Source organism: Mirounga leonina, unplaced genomic scaffold (genome assembly GCF_011800145.1).
Source record: "Mirounga leonina isolate KUSES-001 unplaced genomic scaffold, KU_Mleo_1.0 Mir_204, whole genome shotgun sequence".
Lineage (NCBI taxonomy): Eukaryota > Metazoa > Chordata > Mammalia > Carnivora > Phocidae > Mirounga > Mirounga leonina.
Window position 1 is genome coordinate 11,214,843 of NW_023270513.1, and position 10,608 is coordinate 11,225,450.

General features: G+C 38.0%; 1 pseudogene; it reads left to right on the forward strand.

Annotated features, from left to right (window-relative positions):
* The first annotated feature begins 9,735 nt into the window (after window positions 1-9,735).
* Window positions 9,736-10,351, forward strand: LOC118026059 (annotated as a pseudogene).
* The last annotated feature ends 257 nt before the right edge of the window (window positions 10,352-10,608 follow it).

Below are 10,608 nucleotides of genomic sequence, written 5' to 3' on the forward strand. Positions count from 1 at the left end.
ATATATATATATATATATATATATATATATATATATATATATATATATGTATTGTTGGTATTATTGGTATTGTTTCTCTGAGAACCCTAATTATTGCAATAGGTATTATTATCTCCATATTTTTCATGGAAAAAAAATGAAGTTATATAACTTGCCCAGGGACACACAACTGAGAAATAGCAGTTTCCTTAGTCCTAGTAACTCCAAAATCTGTATTTATGCTTCTCATTTCTTCACCTTAAAAGTTAGCATGAAGAGAAAAGATGGCGGAGGAGTAGGGGACCCTATTCCAACTGGTCCCCAAAATTGAGCTGGATATCTACCAGACCACTCTGAGTACCCATGAAATCAGCCTGAGATGTAAGAAAATAGATCTGGATCACTACAAACAAAATATCATGGGTGGTTGATTTGGAGGTATGAAGCAGGGAGCCATGATTCCATGGGCAGATATCAGAGGATAAATGGCAGTGGAAGGGAGCCTGGCCGTGGGGTTCCTACACCACAGGTGAGAGACAGCTAAGCGCACTGGGGATAGGGAACAGAATCACAGACTGGTAGTGGCGGGGAAAGGACATTAGGGCAGCCCCTGGAATGGAAACCCGGAGGGCCAGGGTCGCATGTGTGAAATGAGAGCAGCTGACAGTTATAGAAGCACAAAGGGCAGAGACATGCCCCGAACTGGAGGCAGGACTGGGAGCACTGCAGAGGGGTACACAACCCAGGATGCTGAACTTTATAGCAGCACAGACAGAAATGGAGATAGTGTGGTCTGGAGAGCTCAATGAAGAACAGACTGCAATCTCTCTGCTCTGAGGCAGAGTTGGAAACAGTCTCTTCTGCTCTGACTCTCGGAAGAGACACGGAAAGCTGCCAGGGAAAGCTGCCAGAAAACAAAAGCCCCCAAAAACTGGTTCTCACTGAGCCCATCCCCCACCACAGGGGGCAGGGCAACTTTGCCCAAATACGGTTGCCTGAGGAACAGCACAGCAGACCCCTCCCCCAGAAGACAGGCTGGGAAAATAAGAGGCCAGCAATCCTAAGGTCCCTAGAAAACAGGTGCATCTTGCTTGGGTTCTGGTCAATAATTTGGACTCTATACATTCCCTCAAACACCCATCAACAGAATGACTAGGAGGAGGAGCCCCCAAAATAGAAAACTCAGAGATTATGACTTATGCAGCAGATCTACAAATGGATGCAGATATAACTGAGATGTCGGAGATGGAATTCAGGCTAGCAATTGTGAAGACAATAGCTAAAATGGAGAAATTAATTAATGGCAACATAGAGTCTCTAAGGGCAGAAATGAAAGCTGAATTGGCAGAACTTAAAAATGCTATCAATGAGATCCAATCTAATCTAGATAATCTAACAGCTAGATAATCTAACAGACAGAAGAATGAAAAAGTGACCTGGAAGACAATTTAATATATAAAAAGGGAAAAGAAGAGGCCAGGGAAAAACAACTCAGAATCCATGAAAATAGAATCAGAGAAATAAGTAACACCATGAAGTGTTCCAATGTCAGCATTATTGAAATCCTGGAGGGAGTGGAGAGAAAGAGAGGACTAGAAGATTTATTTGAGCAAATCGTAACTGAGAACGTCTCTAATCTGGAACTTCTCTAATCATAACATGAGAACTTCTCATGTTTGATGATTTTTTTTTTACGATTTTATTTATTTATATGAGACAGAGAGAATGAGAGAGAGAGAGAACATGAGAGGGGAGAGGGTCAGAGGCAGAAGCAGGCTCCCCACTGAGCAGGGAGCCCGATGCGGGACTCGATCCTGGGACTCCAGGATCATGACCTGAGCCGAAGGCAGTCGCCCAACCAACTGAGCCACCCAGGCGCCCCAGAACTTCTCATGTTTGAATGAAACAAACATTTATGTCCTAGAGGCAAAGAGGACCCCTCCCAAGATCAAGGAAAACAGGCCAACACCCCAGCATGTAATAGTAAAACTTGCAAATCTTAGAACCAAGGAAACCATCTTAAGGGCAGTTAGGGGGAAGAGATTCCTTATATACAGAGGGAGGAACATCAGAATAACGTCAGACCTATCCACAGAGACCTGGAAAGCCAGAAAGTCCTGGCAAGACATATTCAGGGTCCTAAAAGAGAAGAATATGCAGCCAAGAATACTTTATCTGGCAAGGCTGTCATTTAGAATGGATGGAGAGATGCAGAGCTTCCAAGACTGAAAGAAACTGAAAGAATATGTGACCACTAAGCCTGCCCTGCAAGAAATACTAAGAGGGGGCCATATAAAAGGGGAAAGACCGTAAGAGTGATATAGAACAGAAATTTACAGGGACAATCTATAAAAACAATGTCTTCACAGGCAACATGATGAAAATTAATTCGTATCTTTCAATAATCACTCTCACCGTGAATGGCCTGAATGCTCCCATAAAACAGCACAGGGTTGCAGATTGGATAAAAAGACAGGACCCATCCATATGCTGTCTACAAGAGAATCATTTTGAGCCTAAAGATACATCCAGACTGAAAGTGAAGGAATAGAGATCCATCTTCCATGCCAGCAGACCTCAAAAGAAAGCTGGGGTAGCAATTCTTATATCAGAAAAAATAGATTTTAAACTAAAGTCTGTAGTTAGAGACACAGCAGAACACTATATCATTCTTAAAGGGTCTTTCCAACAAGAAGATCTAACAATTGTAAATATCTATGCCGCCAGCATGGGAGCAACGATCTACATAAGCCAACTGTTAACCAAAATAAAGAGTCATGTTGATAACAGTACATTAATTGTAGGAGACCTCAATACTCCACTCTCAACAATGGACAGATCAGAAAATCAACAAGGAAACAAGAGCTTTGAATGATACACTGGACCAGATGGACCTTATAGATATATACAGAACATTCTACCCTAAAACAAGAGACTACCCATTCTTCTCGAGCGCACATGGAACTCTCTCCAGAATAGACCACATACTAGGTCACAAATCACGTCTCAACTGATACCAGAAGATTGAGATTATTCCCTGCATATTCTCAGACCACAATGCTTTAAAATTGGAACTCAATCACAAGAAAAAAATTGGCAGAAATTCAAACACCTGGAAGCTAAAGACCATTCTGCTCTAGAATGTTTCGGTCAACCAGGAAATCAAAGAAGGACTTAAAAAATTCATGGAAATCAAAGAGAACAAAAACACATCGGTCCAAAACCTATGGGATACTGCAAAGGCGGTCCTAAGGGGGAAATACATAGCCATCCATGCCTCACTCAGAAAAAATAGAAAAATCCCAAATTCACCAACTAACTCTACACCTTAAAGAACTAGAGAAAAAGCAGCAAAAGATGCCTAAGCCACACATTAGAAGAGAAATAATTAAGATTAGAGCAGAGATGAATGAATTAGAAACCAGAAGCACAGTAGATCAGATCAACGAAACTAGAAGTTGGTTCTTTGAAAGAATTAATAAGATCGATAAACCACTGGCCAGACATAACCAAAAGAAAAGAGAAAGGACCCAAATTAATAAAATTATGAATGAAAGGGGTGAGATCATGACTAACACCAAGGAAATAGAAACAATTATTAGAAATTATTATCAGCAACTATATGCCAATAAACTGAGCAATCTGGATGAAATGGAGGCTTTCCTGGAAACCTATAAGCTGCCAAGACTGAAAGAGGAAGAAATTGACAACCTGAATAGGCCAATAACCAGTAACGAGATTGAAGCACTGATCAAAAACCTCCCAAAAAACAAGAGTCCAGGGCCTGATGGATTCCCTGGGGAATTCTACCAAACATTCACAGAAGAAATAATACCTATTCTCCTGAAGCTTTTTCAAAAAATAGAAACAGAAGGGAAAGTTCCAAACACATTCTATGAGGCCAGCATTACCTTAATCCCCAAACCAGGCAAAGACCCCATCAAAAAGAATTCCAGACCAATATCCCTGATGAATATGGATTCCAAAATCCTCAACAAAATCCTAGCAAATAGCATCCAACAATACAATAAAAGGATCATCCACCACGACCAAGTGGGATTTATCCCCGGGATGCAAGGGTGGTTCAACATTTGCAAATCAATCAATGTGATAGAACACATTAATAAGAGGAGGGAGAAGAACCATATGGTCCTCTCAATTGATGCAGAAAAAGCATTTGACAAAATACAACATCCTTTCCTGATTAAAACTCTTCAGAGTATAGGGATACAGGGAACATTCCTCAAGTTCATAAAATCCATCTATGAAAAACCTACAGCGAATATCATTCTTAATGGGGAAAAGCTGAGCGCCTTTCCCTTAAGATCAGGAACACAACAAGGATGCCCACTCTTGCCACTATTGTTCAACATAGTACTAGAAGTCTTAGCAACAGCAATCAGACAACAAAAAAGAAATAAAAGGTGTTCAAATTGGCAAAGAAGAAGTCAAACTCTCTCTTTTCGCAGATGACATGATACTTTATGTGGAAAACCCAAAAGACTCCACCCCCAAATTACTAGAACTCATCCAGCAATTCAGTAATGTGGCAGGGTACAAAATCAATGCACAGAAATCAGTTGCTTTCTTATACACTAAAAACGCAACTGTAGAAAGAGAAATTAGAGAAACGATTCCATTTACAATAGCACCAAAAACAATAAGATGCCTCGGAATAAACCTAACCAAAGAGATAAAGGATCTATACTCTAGGAACAATAGAACACTCATGAAAGGAATTGAAGAAGACACAAAAAGATGGGAAAACCTTCCAGGCTCATGGATCGGAAGAACAAACATTGTTAAAATGTCTATGCTATCCAGAGCAATCTATACCTTCAATGCCATCCCGATCAAAATTCCAATGACATTTTTCAAAGTGCTGGAACAAACAATCCTAAAATTTGTATGGAATCAGAAAAGACCCCAAATCACCAAGGAAATGTTGAAAAAGAAAAACAAAGCTGGGGGCATCACATTGCCCGATTTCAAGCTATATTACAAAGCAGTGATCACCAAGACAGCATGGTACTGGCACAAAAACAGACATACAGACCAATGGAACAGAATAGAGAACCCAGATATGGACCCTCAACTCTATGGTCAAATAATCTTTGACAAAGCAGGAAAAAACATGCAATGGAAAAAAGACAGTCTCTTCAATAAATGGTGCTGGGAAAATTGCACAGCTATATACAGAAGAATGAAAATCAACCATTCTCTAACTCCATACACAAAGATAAACTCATAATGGATGAAAGACCTCAATGTGAGTCAGGAATCCATCAAAATCCTAGAGGAGAACATAGGCAGTAACCTCTTTGACATCGGCCACAGCAACTTCTTTCAAGATACATCTCCAAAAGCTGGTGAAACAAAAGCAAAAATGAACTTTTGGGACTTCATCAAGATAAAACGCTTCTGCACAGCAAAAGAAACAGTCAACAAAACAAAGAGGCAACCCACAGAATGGGAGAAGATATTTGCAAATGACACCACAGTTAAAGGGCTGGTATCCAAGATGTATAAAGAACTTCTCAAACTCAGCACCCCAAAAACAAATAATCAAGTCAAAAAATGGGCAGAAGATATGAAAAAACACTTCTCTGAAGAAGATATACAAAAAGCTAACAGACACATGAAAAATGTTCATCATCATTAGCCATCAGGGAAATTCAAGTCAAAACCACATTGAGATACCACCTTACACCAGTTGGAATGGCAAAAATGGACAGGGAAAGAAACAACAAATGTTGGAGAGGTTGTGGAGAAAGGGGAACCCTCTTACACTGTTGGTGGGAATGCAAATTGCTACAGCCACTTTGGAAAACAGTGTGGATGTTCCTCAAAAAATTAAAAGTAGAGCTACCCTATGACCCATCAATTGCACTCCTGGGTATTGACCCCAAAGAAACAGATGTAGTGAAAAGAAGGGCCATATGCACCCCAATGTTCATAGCAGCAATGTCCACAATAGCCAAACTATGGAAAGAGCCGAGATGCCCTTCAACAGATGAATGTATAAAGATGTGGTCCATATATATAATGGACTATTACTCAGCCATCAGAAAGGATGAATACCCAACTTTTATATCAACATGGATGGGACTGGAGGAGATTATGCTAAGTGAAATAACTCAAGCAGAGAGTCAATTATCATGTGGTTTTACCTATTTGTGGAACATAAGGAATAGCATGGAGGACATTAGGGGAAGGAAGGGAAAAATGAAGGGGTGGCAATCAGAGGGAGAGATGAACCATGAGAGACTATGGACCTGAGAAAAAACAGGGTTTTAGATGGGGGGGGGAATGGGTTAGCCCGGTAATGGGTATTAAGGAGGGCACATACTGTTTGGAGCACTGGGTATTATATGAAAACAATGGATCGTGGATCACCACATCAAAAACTAATGATGTATTGTATGGTGACTAACATAACATAATAAAATTTAAAAAAAAAAAAATTAGCATGAAAGAAATTTTCTTTTTCTGCCCCTTCTACTCCCAGACCCCATATATAAAATCACTACATTTCTGAAAAAAGTTATTATAAAATGAAATTCTGGAGCTCAAAGCTTTTTTTAAAATTTACTTATATTTAAGAATTAGATCCTGTTCCTACTAAATGTTGCTGTTACTATGGCAGCAGAAAGTCTGCTCTGTGAAATTGCGTTTTGAGGCCAATAGATGCAAGTAACTTAGGAAACAAAAAGAAGTGCAGATTTTACCTTGATTGTTTAGCTTTTCTAATTTTAATCTGGCTCATCATTCATGATGTATTTTGATTCTTGTGCTGACTTTACCAGCTGTCAGGGGAAAATGTCAAATGATGTATGATTGACAGTTTCTGGCTTGGTTTGAATTGGTTAAGTCAGTCAAAAGAAACTGGTTTGTTCATGTAGTTGGAGCTTGGGAGAAATAATGGATAAGTTCATTTCTTTTCACATTCTCTCACAATATCAGATAAAATATATGCAGATCATACATGATTTCAACTATTTATAAATATTAATAAAATATTAAATGAAAGCACTGGGAAAGATTGTGTATATTAAATTTATAATAACTAGAGTGGAGTGGAGGTGGGAAAAACCACAAATTGATCACCTAGTATAGTGACTGCCATCTCAGCATGTGGTACATCAGTCTATATAGTTAGTGGTGATTAGCCCTTCCAACTCCATTCTACATTTTTTTGCTACCTAAAATTTATTTGATATGCTCTAAAGAGATACAAAAAGAGAAAAGCCATTCTGGGTCATCAAGGAACTCTGTCTTAAAAATATTACTCTAAATTTTATGTCTACATTTTGTAATATAAGGATTCAACCATTCTATGCATTACTCAGCACTTATCAAGATAAGTATATTTTTAATCCTCTTTATCTATTTCACCCCTCTCTCCACCCACCTCACCTCTGGCACTAGCTTGTTCTCTGTATTTAAGAGTTGGTTTTCTTGTCTCTTTTTTCTTTATTTTTTTCTTCATGAAGTTTGGTTTCTTTGTTTAAGAACAATGTTTCTTAAATTCCACATATGAATGAAATTATATGGTATTTGTCTTTCTCTGTCTGACTTATTTCACTTACCATTATACCCTGTAGGTCCAGTCATGTTGTTGCAAATGACAAGCTCTTTTTTTTTTTTTTTTTTTTTTTTTTACATTTTATTGATCCATTCTTCTATGGTTGGACACTTAGGTTACTTCCATATCTTGGCTATTGTAAATAATGCTGCATATACCTTTTTGAATAAGTGTTTGTATTTTCTTTGGTTAAATACCAGATATTGGTATTACTGGACATGTGGTAATTCTGTTTTTAATTTTTTAAGGAACCCTTATTCTGTTTTTCACAGTGGCTGTGCCAATTTTAATTCCAACCAAGACATGAGGGTTTCTTTTCCTCCACATTCTCACCAACACTTTTTATTTCTTGTCTTTTTTATTCTAGCCATTCTGACAAGTATAAAGTGATATCTCATTGTGGTTTTGATTTGCATTTCCCTGATGATCAGTGATGTTGAAACAAAATTAAAAATAAGCTATTCAACTACAACACAATAGAAAGCTTTTCCACAACAGAGGAAGCCATCAACAAAATGACAAGGCAAACTACTGAGTGAAAGGAGATATTTGCAAATGATATATTTGATAAAGGGTTAATATCAGAAATATATAAAGAACATATACAACTCAACAATAACAAAAAGAAATAATCCAATTAAGGATGGGCAGGAAACCTGAATAGACATTTTTCCAAAGACATGTGAATGGCCAACAGACCTGAAAAGTTTGTTATGGTACAGACCTATCTGTGAGAACAGCAAAAAGAGGCTTATGATGGAATAGTGGTCTTGCTTTACAAGTTTTCCTAGTGTGGATCCTGGGTCCATATGTCTTCATGCTTTTTTAAAAATATATATATATTATTAGTGCTTTAGCAGGAAAGACGGGTTTGAGTTAGACAAGCCTTCTTAGATATGACAACAAAAACACAAACTACAGAAGAAAAAAGTAAATTGGACATCATCAGAACAGAAACTGTGCTTCTAAAAGCACCCATCATGATAGTGAAAAGACAACCCATGGAATAGGAAAAAAAAAATATTTGCAAATCATATATCTGATAAGAAAATTATATCTATAATATTTTAAAAAGTTACAACTCAAGAATAGAAAGATATTAACCCATTTTAAAAATGGCACAAGATTTAAGTAGACATTTTCTGGAAAATATACAAGTGGCCAACAGGTGCTTGAAAACATGTTCAACATCATTAGTCATTAGGGAAATGCAAATCAAAACCACAATGAGATGCCACTGCACACCCACTAGCATAACTATAATAATTAAAACAAAAACATCACGGATACATTAAAATTATTATTTACCATAATCAAGTGGGATTTATTCCAGGGATACAAGGATGGTTCAATATCTTCTAATCAATGATATACATGATGTCAACAAAATGAAGGATAAAAATCATATGATCATTTTAACAGATATAGAAAAAGCATTTGACAAAATTCAACATCCATTAATGATAAAACCCCTCAATAAAGTGGGTTTAGAGGGAACATATCTCAACACAATAAAGGCCGTATCTGACAAACCCACAGCTAACCTCATACTCAATAGAGAAAAGCTGAAAGCTTTTTAGTCTTAGATCAGGAGCAACACAAAAATATCAATTTTAACCACTTTTATCCAACACAGTAATGAAAGCCCTAGCCACAGCAATCAGACAACAAAAACAAATGTATATTTTAAAGATTTTATTTATTTATTTGACGGAGAAACAGCGAGAGAGGGAACACGAGCAGGGAGAGTGGGAGAGGGAGAAGCAGGCTTCCCGTTGAGCAGGGAGCCCAATGCAGGGCTTTATCCCAGGACCCTGGGATCATGACTTGAGCCAAAGGCAGACGCTTAATGACTGAGCCACCCACGTGCCCCTAAAAACAAATATATTAACTAAACAAACAAACAAAAAACAAATAAGATGCAACCAGATTGGTAAGGAAGAAATAAAACTCACTATTTCCAGATGATATAGCAATATGTATAGAAAACCCTAAAGAATTCACATAAAAACTATTACAATAAATAAATTCAGTAAAGTTTCAGGATACAAAATTAATACACAGAAATCTGTTACATTTCTATGCACTAACAATGAACCATCAGAAAGAGAAATTAAGAAAACAATTCCATTTACAATTGCATCAAAAATAATAAAAAACCTGGGAATAAATTTAACCAAGAATGTAAAAGACCTGTACTCTGAAAACTGTGACACTGATGAAAAATTAAAGATGACATAAATAGCCGCCTCATCATGCCGCCGCTCGCCAATACCAGCACCGCCTCTAGCTGGCCAAGCTCCAGCAAAGGAGAAGGGGGGTAAGTAAGGAGGTTTCTGTACCATGGCTCATACAAAGCGGACTTCCCACAAATCGACTGGTAGTAACGCACCGAGGAAGAAACTGGCTACAAAAGTCACTCGCAAGAGTGCGCCCCTTACTGGAGGGGTGAAGAAACCTCATCGTTACAGGCCTGGTACTGTGGCACTCCGTAAAATTAGATGTTATCAGAAGTCCACTGAACTTTTTGATCCTCAAACTTCCTTTCCAGCGTCTGGTGCGAGAAATTGCTCAGGACTTCAAAACAGATCTGTGCTTCCAGAGTGCAGCTATTGGTGCTTTGCAGGAGGCAAGTGAGGCCTATCTGGTGGGCCTCTTTGAAGACACCAACCTGTGTGCTAGCCATGCCAAACGTGTCACAATTATGCCAAAAGACATCCAGCTAGTGCACCGCATACGTGGAGAACGTGCTTAAGAATCAACTATGATGGAAAACATTTTATTCTTAAAAAAAAAAAAATTTCTTCTTCCTGTTATTGGTAGTTCTGAACGTTAGATATTTTTTTTCCCATGGGGTCAAAAGGTACCTAAGTATATGATTGCAAGTGGAAAAATAGGGGGCAGAAATCAGGTATTGGCAGTTTTTCCATTTCCATTTGTGTATGAATTTTTAATATAAATGTGGGGACATAAAGCATTAATGCAAGTCAAAATGTTTAAGTGAACACGTTTCAGTAGTTCAGCTTTATAACAATTATAAATAA